This window comes from Salvelinus fontinalis, chromosome 38, assembly GCF_029448725.1.
Source record: "Salvelinus fontinalis isolate EN_2023a chromosome 38, ASM2944872v1, whole genome shotgun sequence".
NCBI classification, from domain to species: domain Eukaryota; kingdom Metazoa; phylum Chordata; class Actinopteri; order Salmoniformes; family Salmonidae; genus Salvelinus; species Salvelinus fontinalis.
The window spans coordinates 18,653,894-18,669,391 of NC_074702.1; positions in this window are offsets into that span (position 1 = coordinate 18,653,894).

Here is a 15,498-nt window from a genome sequence, read left to right on the forward strand (position 1 = left end):
CTGGTCAGACACCGTGTTATGCGGTGAAGCGCACGGTGTCCCCAGTACGCGTGCTTAGCCCAGTGCGGGCTATTCCACCTTGCCGCACTGGGAGGGCTAGGTTGGGCATCGAGCCGAGTGCCATGAAGCCGGCCCAACGTATCTGGTCTCCAGTACGTCTCCTCGGGCCGGCGTACATGGCACCAGCCTTACAGGTGGTGTCCCCGGTTCGCCTGCATAGCCCAGTGCGGGCTATTCCACCTCGCCGCACTGGCAGGGCTACGGGGTCCATTCAACCTGGTAAGGTTGGGGAGGCTCGGTGCTCAAGAGCACGTGTCCTCCTTCACGGTCCGGTATATCCGGCGCCACCTTCCCACCCCAGCTCAGTACCACCAGTGCCTACACCACGCACCAGGCTTCCAGTGCATCTCCAGAGCCCTGTTCCTCTTCCACGTACTCTCCCTATGGTGCGTGTCTCCAGCCCGGTGCCTCCAGTTCCGGCACCACGCACCAAGCCTCCTGTGCGTCTCCAGAGCCCTGGACGCACTGTTCCTTCTCCCCGCACTCGCCCTGAGGTGCGTGCCCTCAGCCCGGTACCTCCAGTTCCGGTACCACGCACCAGGCCTAGAGTGCGCCACGAGAGTCCAGTGTGCCCTGTTCCTGTTCCCCGCACTCGCCCTGAGGTGCGTGCCCTCAGCCCGGTACCTCCAGTTCCGGTACCACGCACCAGGCCTATAGTGCGTCTCAGCCGGCCAGAGTCTGCCGTCTGCCCAGCGGTGCCTGAACGGCCCGTCTGCCCAGCGCCGTCTGAGCCATCTGTCTGCCCAGCGCCGTCTGAGCCATCTGTCTGCCCAGCGCCGTCTGAGCCATCTGTCTGCCCAGCGCCGTCTGAGCCATCTGTCTGCCCAGCGCCGTCTGAGCCATCTGTCTGCCCAGCGCCGTCTGAGCCATCTGTCTGCCACGAGCCATTAGAGCCGCCCGTCTGTCCCGAGCCAGTAGAGCCGTCCGTCAGTCAGGAGCCGCTAGAGCCGTCCGTCAGTCAGGAGCCGCTAGAGACGCCCGCCAGTCAGGAGCTGCCAGAGACGCCCGCCAGTCAGGAGCTGCCAGAGACGCCCGCCAGTCAGGAGCTGCCAGAGACGCCCGCCAGTCAGGAGCTGCCAGAGACGCCCGCCAGTCAGGAGCTGCCAGAGACGTCCGACAGTCCGGAGCTGCCCTACAGTCCGGAGCTGCCGTACAGTCCGGAGCTGCCCTACAGTCCGGAGCTGCCACTCAGCCAGGACCTGCCGGAGTCCCTCAGCCAGGACCTGCCGCCCCTTATCCCGGTGCTGCCCCTTGTCCCGGTGCTGCCCCTTGTCCCGGTGCTGCCCCTTGTCCCGGTGCTGCCCCTTGTCCCGGTGCTGCCCCTTGTCCCGGTGCTGCCCCTTGTCCCGGTGCTGCCCCTTGTCCCGGTGCTGCCCCTTCATTTAGGTGGGGTTAGTGGGAGGGTGGTCATTGGGAGGGGGATAAAGAAGCGGGGATTGATTATGGTGGGGTGGGGACCTCGTCCACCGCCAGAGCCGCCACCGTGGACAGACGCCCACCCAGACCCTCCCCTAGACTTTGTGCTGGTGCGCCCGGAGTTCGCACCTTAAGGGGGGGGTTCTGTCACGTTCCTGACCTGTTTTCCTTTGTTTTGTATTCATTTTAGTTGGTCAGGGCGTGAGTTGGGTGGGTTTGTCTATGTTTGTATTTCTATGTGGGGTTTTGTGTTCGGCCTGGTATGATTCTCAATTAGAGACAGGTGTGTATTGTTTGTCTCTAATTGAGAGTCATACAAAGGCAGCCAGGGTTTCACTGGTGTTTTGTGGGTGTTTGTTCCTGTGTCCTCACAGGACAGTTGAAGGGTAGTCACGTTTGTTGTTTTGTAGTTTGTAGTGTCTTGTTTGCTGTGTGTTCATTAAAAGATGGCTTATTTCCCTCAATCCGCATCTTGGTCCTATCCATGCTCCTCCTCGTTAAAGGGGGAGAACAACATTGACTGCCTTTACATTGTGTTGGATTTGCCCCAAACATAACACTTCAGGACATGAAGTGAATTTCTTTGCCACATTTTTTGCAGTTTTAATGAAGTACCTTATTGCAAACATAATGCATGTTTTGGAGTAATTTTTATTCTATACAGGCTATAGAATTCTATACTATACTCTAACTGTTTTAAAGTCACCATTGGCCTCATTGTGAAATTCCTGAGCGGTTTCCTTCCTCTCTGGCAACTGAGTTAGGAAGGACACTTGTATCTTTGTCGTGACTGGGTGTATTGATACAGTATCCAAAGTGTCATTAATAACTTCACCATGCTCAAAGGGATATTCAATGTCGGCTGTTTTTTACCATCTACCGCTAGGTGCCCTTGTTTGCGAGGCATTGTTGAACCTCCCTGGTCTTTGTGGTTGAATCTGTATTTGAAATTCACAGCTTAACTGAAGGACCTTGCATATAATTGTATGTGTACAGTACAGAGATGAGGTAGTCATTAAAAATCATGTTAAACACTATCATTGCACAAAGAATGAGTCCATGCAACTTTTATGTGACTTGTTAAGCAAATTTGTACTCCTGAACGTATTTAGGCTTGCCATATCAAAGGGGTTGAACACTTTATGACTCAAGACATTTCAGCTTTTCATTTTCTATTAATTTGTAAAAATTTCTAAAACAGAATTCCACTTTAACATTATAAAGGTATTGTGTGTGTAGACCAGTGACACAAAATCTCAATTGAATCTATATTAAATTCAGGCTGAAAAAATCAAGTGTTGTGAAGGCACTGCATGTGGTGCGGACTTACCTAATTATAACCTTTATAAACATATCTGAGATAAACATGGTTGATAACATTGTTGGTGACAGTTGTTGAAGGAAATGGAATAAGAGGTGTGAATGGTGTTCACAATACCTGGATGTTTCTCATCAGAATCAGATCTCTATCGATGATTAACAAGATATGAGAAACCAGAGTGGGTGTCTGTGATCTTATCTCCAAGGTGCAGGCGTTGTGCAGTCAATTTGCACCAAAGATTATTCATTGGAAATGTGTTTGAAAAACTACTGAACTGTTCTTTCCCCACCCTCTATTTCAGCAGGCGCTTCAAACCAAGGTCATTCCTGATTTTTAGAATGATTACCGATTCGTGTAGGTGTGATGTAATGTACGTTTCCCTTTTAGACCACTCGGACTTAACTATGAAGTTTGATGCTGGAAAAGATCATAGCTGTTAACCACATCCTTCAAGTCATTTTTTTATTAAGTTAAATAAACTCAGCAGCTGTCAATGAACTATTCATGTCCAAACTCATTTGCTTAACCTAATTGATTGCTCAAATTATGAATTGATCTTGAATTATATGTTTCGTTCAGTTCATGTTGCTTATCTTGAAAAAAGGAAATTTAACTCAATATTCTTGTAGCAAATTATCATGTGTGGATGTTTTTTAAGTTATAAATTTGAAGATTGTTTAGAGACAGTTTCTGTGTTTGAATTTAACCGAGGTATGGCGCATGTTCTTATCAGGTGTGAAATCAACAGAGCTGTTTTTAGAGCGAAAGTAGCAGCTGCTTTGCATGCAACCAGAGCTACTGAGCCATCTCAGCAAGCTCAGGTTATCTTCAGAGATTTTATCTCAGTAGGTAGGCTGAATCCTGTTTTCAATGTTCACACACTCACATGCCCACACTGGCTTCCCCAATAGAGGGCATACTGAGCTGGTGTTTAACAAGTGCATCATGACAGTTCTGAACCTTGTCAGTCAATTACAGCAAGACGCTCTGGATGCTAACAACATATTGAAATCTTTATTATGTTGTATAGTTGCTGACCATGACTGAAATATATATAAATAAATAAACAAATCAAAATATATTTCATATTTGAGATTCTTCAAAGTAGCCACCATTGCCTTGATCAAATATAATTTGATTTGTTTAACACGTTTTTGTTTACTACATGATTACGTACGCGTTATTTTATAGTTTTGATGTCTTCACTATTCACATTTGTGGCCTGCTGGAGGTCATTTTGCAGGGCTCTGGCAGTGCACCTCCTTGCACTAAGGCGGAGGTAGCGGTCCTGCTGCTGGGTTGTTGCCCTCCTACGGCCTCCTCCACGTCTCCTGATGTACTGGCCTGTCTCCTGGTAGCGCCTGCATGCTCTGGACAATACGCTGACAGACACAGCAAACCTTTTTGCCACAGTTCGCATTGATGTGCCATCCTGGATGAACTGCACTACCTGAGCCACTTGTGTGGGTTGTAGACTCCGTCTCATGCTACCACTAGAGTGAGAGCACCGCCAGCATTCAAAAGTGACCAAAACATCAGCCAGGAAGCATAGGAACTGAGAAGTGGTCTGTGATCACCACCTGCAGAATCACTCCTGTTTTGGGGGGTGTCTTGCTAATTGCCTATAATTTCCACCTTTTGTCTATTCCATTTGCACAACAGCATGTGAAATTTATTGTCAATCAGTGTTGCTTCCTAAGTGGACAGTTTGATTTCACAGAAGTGTGATTGACTTGGAGTTGCATTGTGTTGTTTAAGTGTTCCCTTTATTTTTTTGAGCAGTGTATATACAGTTGAAGTCGGAAGTTTACATACACCTTAGCCAAATACATATAAACTCAGTATTTCACAATTTCCTACATTTAATCCGAATAATAATTCCCTGTCTTAGCCCAGTTAGGATCACCACTTTATTTTAAGAATGTGACATGTCAGAATAATAGTAGAGAGAATTATTTATTTCAGCTTTTATTTATTTCATCACATTCCCAGTGGGTAAGAAGTTTACATACACTCAATTAGTATTTGATAGCATTGCCTTTAAATTGTTTAACTTGGGTCAAACATTTCGGGTAGCCTTCCATCAGCTTCCCACAATAAGTTGGGTGAATTTTGTCCCATTCCTCCTGACAGAGCTGGTGTCACTGAGTCAGGTTTGTAGGCCTTCTTACTCGCACACGCTTTTTCAGTTCTGCTCACATATTTTGCCATTTTGCCACAACTTTGGAAGTATGCTTGGGGTCATTGTCCATTTGGAAGACCCATTTGTGACCAAGCTTTAACTTCCTGACTGATGTCTTGAGATGTTGCTTCAATATATCCACATAATTTTCCTACCTCATGATGCCATCTATTTTGTGAAGTGCACCAGTCCCTCTTGCAGCAAAGCACCCCCACAACATGATGCTGCCACCCCCGTGCTTCACGGTTGGGATGGTGTTCTTCGGCTTGCAAGCCTCCCCCTTTTTCCTCCAAACATAACGATGGTCTTTATGGCCATTATGGTCATTTTTGTTTCATTAGACCAGAGGACATTTCTCCAAAAAGTACGATCTTTGTTCCCATGTGCCGTTGGAAACCGTAGTCTGCTGAGCGGCCTTTCAGGTTATGTCGATATAGGACTCGTTTTACTGTGGATATAGATACTTTTGTACCTGTTTCCTCCAGCATCTTCACAAGGTCCTTTGCTGTTGTTCTGGGATTGATTTGCAATTTTCGCATTAAAGTACGTTCATCTCTAGAAGACAGAATGCGTCTCCTTCCTGAGCGGTATGACGGCTGCGTGGTCCCATGGTGTTTATACTTGCGTACTATTGTTTGTACAGGTGAACGTGGTACCTTCAGGCGTTTGGAAATTGCTCCCAAGGATGTACTAGACTTGTGGAGGTCTACAATTTTTTTTCTGATGTCTTTGCTGATTTCTTTTGATTTTCCCATGATGTCAAGCAAAGAGGCACTGAGTTTGAAGGTAGGCCTTGAAATACATCCACAGGTACACCTCCAATTGACTCAAATGATGTCAATTAGCCTATCAGAAGCTTCTAAAGCCATGACATAATTTTCTGGAATTTTCCGAGCTGTTTAAAGGCACAGTCAACTTAGTGTATGTGAACTTCTGACCCACTGGAATTTTGATACAGTGAATTATAAGTGAAATAATCTGTCTGTAAACAATTGTTGGAAAAATTACGTGTCATGCACAAAGTAGATGTCCTAACCTGTAACGGGCTTCCTCCTTCTCCTCATCCGAAGAGGAGTAGCAAGGATTAGACCAAAATGCAGCTTCGTGATATGACATGATATTTATTAAACAAGACAGAAAACACGACGAACACTTGAATAATTACAAAACAATAAACGACGTAGACAGACCTGAACGACGAACTTACATGAAACACGAAGAACGCATGAACAGGAAAACTGACTACATAAAACGAACAAACAAACAAAACCGAAACAGTCCCGTGTGGCGCAACGTACATAGACACAGACACAGGAGACAACCACCCACAAACAAACAGTGTGAAAACACCTACCTTAATATGGCTCTCAATCAGAGGAAATGACAACCACCTGCCTCTAATTGAGAGCCATATCAGGTCACCCTATTAACCACCATAGAAACACATAACATAGACTACCCACCCAAACTCACGCCCTGACCGTCAAACACATACAAAATAACAGAAAACCGGTCTGGAACGTGACATAACCCCCCCCTTAAGGTGCGAACTCCGGGCGCACCAGCACAAAGTTTAGGGGAGGGTCTGGGTGGGCGTCTGACCACGGTGGTGGCTCAGGCTCTGGGCGAGGTCCCCACCCCACCATAGTCAATCCCAGCTTACGTCTCCCCCTTAGAATGACCACCCTCCTATTCCACCCACTTGATTTAAAGGGTACCGTCGATATAAGGGGCAGCACCGGGATAAGGTAGCTCAGGACAGAGAGGTAGGTCAGGATAGAGAGGTAGGTCAGGATAGAGAGGTAGCTCAGGATAGAGGGGCAACTCCGGACTGAAGGGCAGCTCCGGACAGAGAGACAGCTCTGGACTGAGGGGCAGTTCTGGATGGCTGGCTCTGGCGGATCCTGGCTGGACGGCTCTGGCGGATCCTGGCTGGCTGGCTCTGGCGGATCATGGCTGGCTGACGGCTCTGGCTGGTCATGGCTGGCTGACGGCTCTGGCTGGTCATGGCTGTCTGACGGCTCTGGCTGGTCATGGCTGGCTGACGGCTCTGGCTGGTCATGGCTGGCTGACGGCTCTGGCTGGTCATGGCTGGCTGACGGCTCTGGCTGGTCATGGCTGGCTGACGGCTCTGGCTGGTCATGGCTGGCTGACGGCTCTGGCTGGTCATGGCTCGCTGACGGCCCTGGCTGGTCATGGCTCGCTGACGGCTCTGGCTGGTCATGGCTCGCTGACGGCTCTGGCTGGTCATGGCTCGCTGACGGCTCTGGACGCTCATGGCTCGCTGACGGCTCTGGACGCTCATGGCTCGCTGACGGCTCTGGCAGATCCTGTCTGGTTGGCGGCTCTGGCAGATCCTGTCTGGTTGGCGGCTCTGGCAGATCCTGTCTGGTTGGCGGCTCTGGCAGATCCTGTCTGGTTGGCGGCTCTGGCAGATCCTGTCTGGTTGGCGGCTCTGGCAGATCCTGTCTGGTTGGCGGCTCTGGCAGATCCTGTCTGGTTGGCGGCTCTGGCAGATCCTGTCTGGTTGGCGCGCTGGCAGATCCTGTCTGGTTGGCGGCTCTGGCAGATCCTGTCTGGTTGGCGGCTCTGGCAGATCCTGTCTGGTTGGCGGCTCTGGCAGATCCTGTCTGGTTGGCGCGCTGGCAGATCCTGTCTGGTTGGCGGCTCTAGCGGCTCCTGACTGACTAACGGCTCTAGCGGCTCCTGACTGACTAACGGCTCTGACGGCTCGGGACAGACGGGCGGCTCTAATGGCCCTGGGGAGACGGATGGCTCAGATGGCGCTGGGGAGACGGATGGCTCAGATGGCGCTGGGGAGACGGATGGCTCAGATGGCGCTGGGGAGACGGATGGCTCAGATGGCGCTGTGGAGACGGATGGCTCTGGCCGGATAAGGCGCACTGTAGGCCTGGTGCGTGGTGCCGGAACTGGAGGTACCGGGCTAAGGACACGCACCTTCAGGCTAGTGCGGGGAGCAGGGACAGGGCACACTGACCTCTTGAAGCGCACTATAGGCCTGGTGCGTGGTACCGGCACTGGTGGTACCGGGCTAAGGGCACGCACCTCAGGGCGAGTGCGGGGAGAAGGAACAGTGCGTACAGGGCTCTGGAGACGCACAGGTGGCTTAGTGCGTGGTGCCGGAACTGGAGGCACTGGGCTGGAGACACGCACCATAGGGAGAGTGCGTGGAGGAGGAACAGGGCTCTGGAAACGCACTGGAAGCCTGGTGCGTGGTGTAGGCACTGGTGGTACTGGGCTGGGGCGGGGAGGTGGCGCCGGAAATACCGGACCGTGCAGGCGTATTGGCTCCCTTGAGCACTGAGCCTGCCCAACCTTACCTGGTTGTATGCTCCCCGTTGCCTGACCAGTACGGGGAGGTGGAATAACCCTCACCGGGCTATGTAGGCGAACCGGGGACACCATGTGTAAGGCTGGTGCCATGTAAGCCGGACCGAGGAGACGTACTGGTGGCCAGATATGTAGAGCCGGCTTCATGGCACTTGGCTCAATGCTCAATCTAGCCCTACCAGTGCGGGGAGGTGGAATAACCCGCACCGGGCTATGCACACGTACAGGAGACACCGTACAGGAGACACTCTACTGCGTAACACTGTGTCTGCCCGTACTCCCGCTCTCCACGGTTAGCCTGAGAAGTGGGCGCAGGTCTCCTACCTGCCCTTGGCCCACTACCTCTTAGCCCCCCCCCCGGGGTTTCTTCCGGGGCTTCCGTGCGAGCCGTGTACCTTCATATCTCCGCTCCTGGGCTGTGGCTGCCTCCTTCTCCTCCCCAGAGCGGCGATTCACTCCCACCTTAGCCCATGGTCCTTTTCCCTCTATGATTTCCTCCCAACTCCAGAAATCCTGCAATCCTTTTTTCGTGGACCACTGTTCGTGGTCCCGCTGCTTGATCCGGGTTTGGTGGGTGGTTCTGTAACGGGCTCCCTCCTTCTCCTCATCCGAAGAGGAGTAGCAAGGATTAGACAAAAATGCAGCTTTGTGATATGACATGATATTTATTCAACAAAACAGAAAACACGACGAACACTTGAATAATTACAAAACAATAAACGACGTAGACAGACCTGAATGACGAACTTACATGAAACACGAAGAACGCATGAACAGGAAAACTGACTACATAAAACGAACAAACAAACAAAACCGACACAGGAGACAACCACCCACAAACAAACAGTGTGAAAACACCTACCTTAATATGGCTCTCAATCAGAGGAAATGAAAACCACCTGCCTCTAATTGAGAGCCATATCAGGTCACCCTATTAACCAACATAGAAACACATAACATAGACTACCCACCCAAACTCACGCCCTGACCGTCAAACACATACAAAATAACAGAAAACCGGTCAGGAACGTGACATAACCGACTTGCCAAAACTATAGAAATTTGTGGAGTGGTTGAAAAACTAGTTTTAATGACTCCTACCTAAGTGTATGTTAACTTCCGACTTCAACTGTATATGTATATATATATATATATATATATATATTTGTAATAAAGACAATTACAACAATACTGAATGAACAATGAAAACTTGTATTTTTAACTTAATATAATACATAAATAAAATCTATTTAGTCTCAAATAAATAATGAAACATGCTGATTTTGGTTTAAATAATGCAAAAACAAATTGTTGGAGGAGAAAGTAAAAGTGCAATATGTGCCATGTTAAAAAGCTCATGTTTAATTTCCTTGCTCAGAACATATGAAAGCTGGTGGTTCAATATTCCCAGTTCTTCAACATTCCAAGTTAAGAAGTTTTAGGTTGTAGTTATTATAGGAATTATGACGCTTCGACTATTTCTCTCTATGCCATTTGTATTTCATATACCTTTGGATGTTCTAATAGGCACTTTAGTATTGCCAGCCTAATCTTAGGAGTTGATAGGCTTGAAGTCAAACAGCGCTGTGATTCAAACATTGCTAAGAGCTGCTGGCAAACGCAGTGGAGTTTGAATGAATACTTACGAGCCTGCTGCTGCCTACCACCGCTCAGTAAGACTGCTCTATCAAATATCAAATTATAGACTTAATTATAATATAATAAACACAGAAATATGAGCCTTTGGTCATTAATATGGTCAAATCCGGAAACTATCATTTAGAAAACAATTATTCTTTCAGTGAAATACAGAACCATTCCATATTATATTGAACGGGTGGCAACCCTAAGTCTAAATATTGCTGTTACATTGCACAACCTCCAATGTTATGTCATAATTATGTAAAATTCTGGCAAATTAGTTTGCAACGAGCCAGGCGGCCCAAACTGTTGCATATACCCTGACTCTGCGTGCAATGAACGTGAAGTGACACAATTTGCCTAGTTAATATTGCCTGCTAACATGAATTTCTGTTAACTAAATATACAGGTTTAAAAAATATACTTCTGTGTATTGATTTTAAGAAAGGCATTGATGTTTATGGTTAGGTACTTTCGTGCAACAATTGTGCTTTTTTCGCGAATGCGCTTCCCCTGTTTGGCGAAGTAGGCTGTAATTCGATGATAAATTAACAGGCACCGCATTGATTATATGCATCGCAGGAATGATAGTTAACCAAGTAATATCATCAAGCATGTGTAGTTAACTAGTGATTATGTGAAGATTTATTGTTTTTTATAAGATACGTTTAATGCTAGCTAGCAACTTACCTTAGCTCCTTGCTGCACTCACGTAACAGGTGGTCAGCCTGCCACGCAGTTTCCTCGTGGTATGCAATGTAATCGGCCATAATCGGCATCCAAAAATGCAGATTACCGATTGATATGAAAACTTGAAATCGACCCTAATTAATCGGCCAACCCCTTAATATCACATTTACATTGGTATTCAGACCCTTTACTCAGTACTTTGTTGAAGCACCTTTGGCAGCGATTACAGCCTTGAGTCTTCTTGGTTATAAAGCGACAAGCTTGGCACAACTGTATTTGGGGAGGTTCTCCCATTAATTTCTGCAGATCCTCTCAAGCTCTGTCAGGTTGGATGGGGAGCGTCGCTGTACAGCTATTTTCAGGTCTCTCCAGAGATGTTCAATCGGGTTCAAGTCCGGGCTCTGACTGGGCCACTCAAGGACATTCAGAGACTTGTCCTGAAGCCACTCCTGTGTTGTCTTGGCTGTGTGCTTAGGGTCGTTGTCCTGTTGGAAGTTGAACCTTTGCCCCAGTCTGAGGTCCTGAGTGCTCTGCAGCTGGTTTTCATTAAGAATCTCTCTGTACTTTGCTCCGTTCATCGTTCCCTCGATCCTGACCAGTCTCCCAGTCCCTGCCACTGAAAAACATCCCCACAGCATGATTCTGCTGCCACCGCCATGCTTCACTGTAGGGATGGTGCCAGGTTTCCCCTAGACATGACGCTTGGCATTCAGGCCAAAGAGTTCAATCTTGGTTTCATCAGATCAGAGAATCTTGTTTCTCAGGGTCTGAGAGTCCTTTAGGTGCCTTTTGGCAAATTCCAAGCGGGCTGTCATGTGCCTTTTACCGGCTTCTGTCTGCCCACTCTACCTTAAAGGCCTGATTGGTGGAGTGCTGCAGAGATGGTTGTCCTTCTGGAAGGTTCTCCCATCTGCACAGAGGAACTCTGGAGCTCTGTCAAAGTGACCATTGGGTTCTTGGTCACCTCCCTGACCATGGGCCTTCTCCCCTGATTGATCAGTTTGGTCGGGTGGCCAGCTCTAGGAAGAGTCTTGGTGGTTCCAAACTTCTTTCATTTAAAAATGATGGAGGCAATGTGTTCTTGGGGACCTTCAATGCTGCAGACATTTTTTGGTACCCTTCCCCAGATCTGTGCCTCGACACAATGATGTCTCGGCGCTCCACGGACAATTCCTTCGACCTCATGGCTTGGTTTTTGCTCTGAAATGCACAGTCAACTATGGGACCTTATATAGACAGGTGTTTGCCTTTACAAATCATGTCCAAGCAACTGAATGTACGATCTCAAGGATGATCAATGGAAACAGTATGTACCTGAGCTCAATTTCGAGTCTCTGAATACCTTTTCTGTTTTTCTAAAAACCTGTTTTTGCTTTGCCATTATGAGGTATTGTGTGTGGATTGATGAGGTAAAAAAAATATTTCAGACATTTTAGAATAAGGCTGTAATGTAACAAAATGTGGAAAAAGTCAAGGGGTCTGAATACTTTCCGAATGTAATGTATGTGTTGTCATTTGTGCAAAAAGGGGGGCTACTTTGTCCCAAAATCAAGAATTCTATGGGAAAGACATCCATTCCTGGTGCTTTTCTGCGTGCAAATGTTTCAACAGTATCTAATATTTCTTCTTGGGTGAGCTCTGTTTTTAGTGATTCTTTTGTGTCTGCTGATAGTTGCTTTAGAGTTGGTGAGTCTAGCTATAGGATCCGTCCAACTGTTGTTTATTTCTGATTTATATACAGTGGGGAGAACAAGTATTTGATACACTGCTGATTTTGCAGGTTTTCCTACTTACAAAGCATGTAGAGGTCTGTATTTTTTATCATTGATACACTTCAACTGTGAGCGACGGAATCTAAAACAAAAATCCAGAAAATCACATTGTATGATTTTTAAGTTTAGGTGTTTAGGTGTTTGAGAACCATGTGCTTTTTTTCCTCCATCGTGGAGCCTGTTATGTGATAAGTTGGAATTTGTTGGAGTTAACCTTATCTGTTCCATCTCACTAAAGACCATGCAAAATATATTAGAAAACATGACATAGGGCGATGAGTATTCCATAGATTAGGAGGATCATAGTATGGAATACATAGTTATTGTATACATTACATAGAGTATATAGAGTGTGTGGGCATGTGTGTTGAGTAGACAAAAAAATATAATAATAACATCGTTATGCCTTTTTAGGGCTTCATAGCGCCGTCTCCTCTCCTAATGTACTAAGAAAAAAGAATATGGCTACAGACATTGTACATACTTTTAAAGAAAGACTGCAACTTAAGTACTGTGGTTGGTTTGTATTAGCTTATAAATTAAGTATAGTGGCTGGTGGGGGTCTACATAGTGTGAGTGGGTCCTCTAAAATGGGATGAGTGGAGGCCCCACGCACACCTCAAGTGTCTGATGCCCTCCCAGTCATGCCATCCCAATCCCCCGGATAAAGCCCCTCTCCATTCTCACCAATAACCACCATTACATCTTAGTTGTAATGACAAATAAGGAATAATAATGAGTCTACATCCTTTCCTAATCTGTCCAGAAGTTTTATTCATTTTACAACGGGTTGACAAGTCATAAAAAAATAAATACAATTACATTGGAGTATAATTAAGTCCTCCTTCTCTCTCTCTATCCCAAATAAAAGCCATCCCTCTCCACCACCCCCTTCTTGTTCTCCCCTCTTTACTCAACCCAAGCCAAGCTTGTCCCACCATCCCATCCTACCCACCCTTGTCCCCCCCAAGCCAAGCGTATCACCACCTCCCCTACTTACCCTCCCTTACTCACCCAGGTCTAGTTTATCCCAACCTCTATCTTTCCCCCCTCAATCTTAATAATCAATGCACGGGCGCAAACCTCCATCCTTCTTCTTCACAAAAAAGAAACTCGAGGAGACGGGTGAAGTGGATGACCGAATGTACCCCTGAAGCAGGGATTCGGAGACATATGTCTCCATAGCCACCGTCTCCGCTTGCGACAGGGGATACAGGTGACTCCTGGGAAGTGCAGCGTCTACCAGGAGATTCATCGCACAATCCCCCTGTCGATGGGGTGGTAATTGAGTCGCCTTCTTTTTACAGAAGGCGAGACCCAAATCGGCATATTCGGAGGGGATGCGCACCGTGGAGACCTGGTCTGGACTTTCCACCTTAGTAGCACCAACGGAAACCCCTACACACCTCCCCAAGCACTCTCGCAACCACCCCGTGAGAGCCCTCTGTTGCCATGAAATAGTGGGGTTATGATGAGCTAACCAGGGAAGGCCCAGAACCACGGGAAACACAGGAGAGTCAATGAGAAAGAGACTGACTCTCTCCTCGTGACTCCCCTGCGTCACCATGGCCAGGGAGATAGTGGCTTCCCTGATTAGCCCGGAACCCAATGGTCGACTATCCAGAGCGTGCACTGGGAAAGGTCTAGCCACAGGGATAATGGGGATCATAAGACTAAGAGTGAGCGCTCTGTCAATAAAATTCCCAGCTGCGCCTGAAATGCGGGGGGGGGGGGAATCAGGAAAACAAACAGGTACAAACAGTTGGACAACAGAGGACTCTGGATGAGCGTGGTGCAGACTCACCTGGGGTGACGCCAGAGCGCCCTGCCTGCTGCCTCGATCCCCAGAGGAACCAACCCGGCACTGACCGGCAGTGTGTCCTCTGCAGCCACAGATGGAGCACGAACTGGAACCCCCTCCGGTCTTCCTACGCACCGCCCCTCCCAGCTCCATAGGTTCAGGAGAGGGGGTGCTAGGGGATGGAACCACCAGACCTCGATCTGAACGTCCGCGGGTAGCCAGCAGGTTGTCCAGACGGATGGACAGGTCCACCAGCTGATCCAACATGAAGGTGGTGTCTCTGCAGGCCAACTCCGGACGGACATCCTCGCGCAGACTGCAACAGTAGTGGTCGATCAGGGCCCTGTCGTTCCATCCCGCGCCGGCAGCCAGGGTCCTAAACTCTAGGGCAAACTCCTGGACGCTCCTCGTCTCCTGCCTCAGCTGTAAAAGGCGCTCACCTGCCGCTTTACCCTCGGGCGGGTGGTCGAAGACCGCCCGGAAACGGCAGGTGAACTATGCAAAGTCCTCCAACGCCGCATTTCCTTCTCCCCACACAGCGTTGGTCCACTCCAGAGCTTTCCCTGAGAGGCACGAGATGAGGGCGGACACCCTGTCCCTTCCCGAGGGAGCTGGGTAAACGGTACCCAGGTATAGGTCCAGCTGTAACAGGAAACCCTGGCACCGTGCTGCCGTCCCATCATACTCCCTGTGAAGGGCGAGACACATCCCACTGAGACACATCCCACTGGGACCGGGTACAGAAGGAGTGAGTAGTGGAGGTTCGGGTTGCGTTGTTGAAAGCGCTGCTGGACCTCCCTGTCTCTCCCAATGGTCCAGGGTCTGGATAACTTGATCCATGATGGCGCCGAGATGGTGGATTATCATCGCTTGCTCCTGGATGCGCTCCTCGACCCCTATACCAGGGGCACCTGCTCCTGCTGACTCCATAGCAGGGTCAGGATTTCTGTAAGGGGTGCGTAACTGGTGGCAGTGAAGTCAAATGCAGGAGAGCAGAACTTGGTAAATAGCCGGAGCCGTTTAATAAACATAACTACCGGCATACAAAAAACAAAAGACACATGGGCACAAAACCCATATCGCACCAGTCACATAAAGCACACGTACTACAATAAACAATTCCCGACAAGGATATGGGGGAAACAGAGAGAACATATACAACATGTAATTAGGGGATTGAAACCATGTGAGTGTGAAAATCAGACAAAACAAATAGAACATGAAAAATGTATCGGCGATGGCTAGAAGACCGGTGACGTCGACC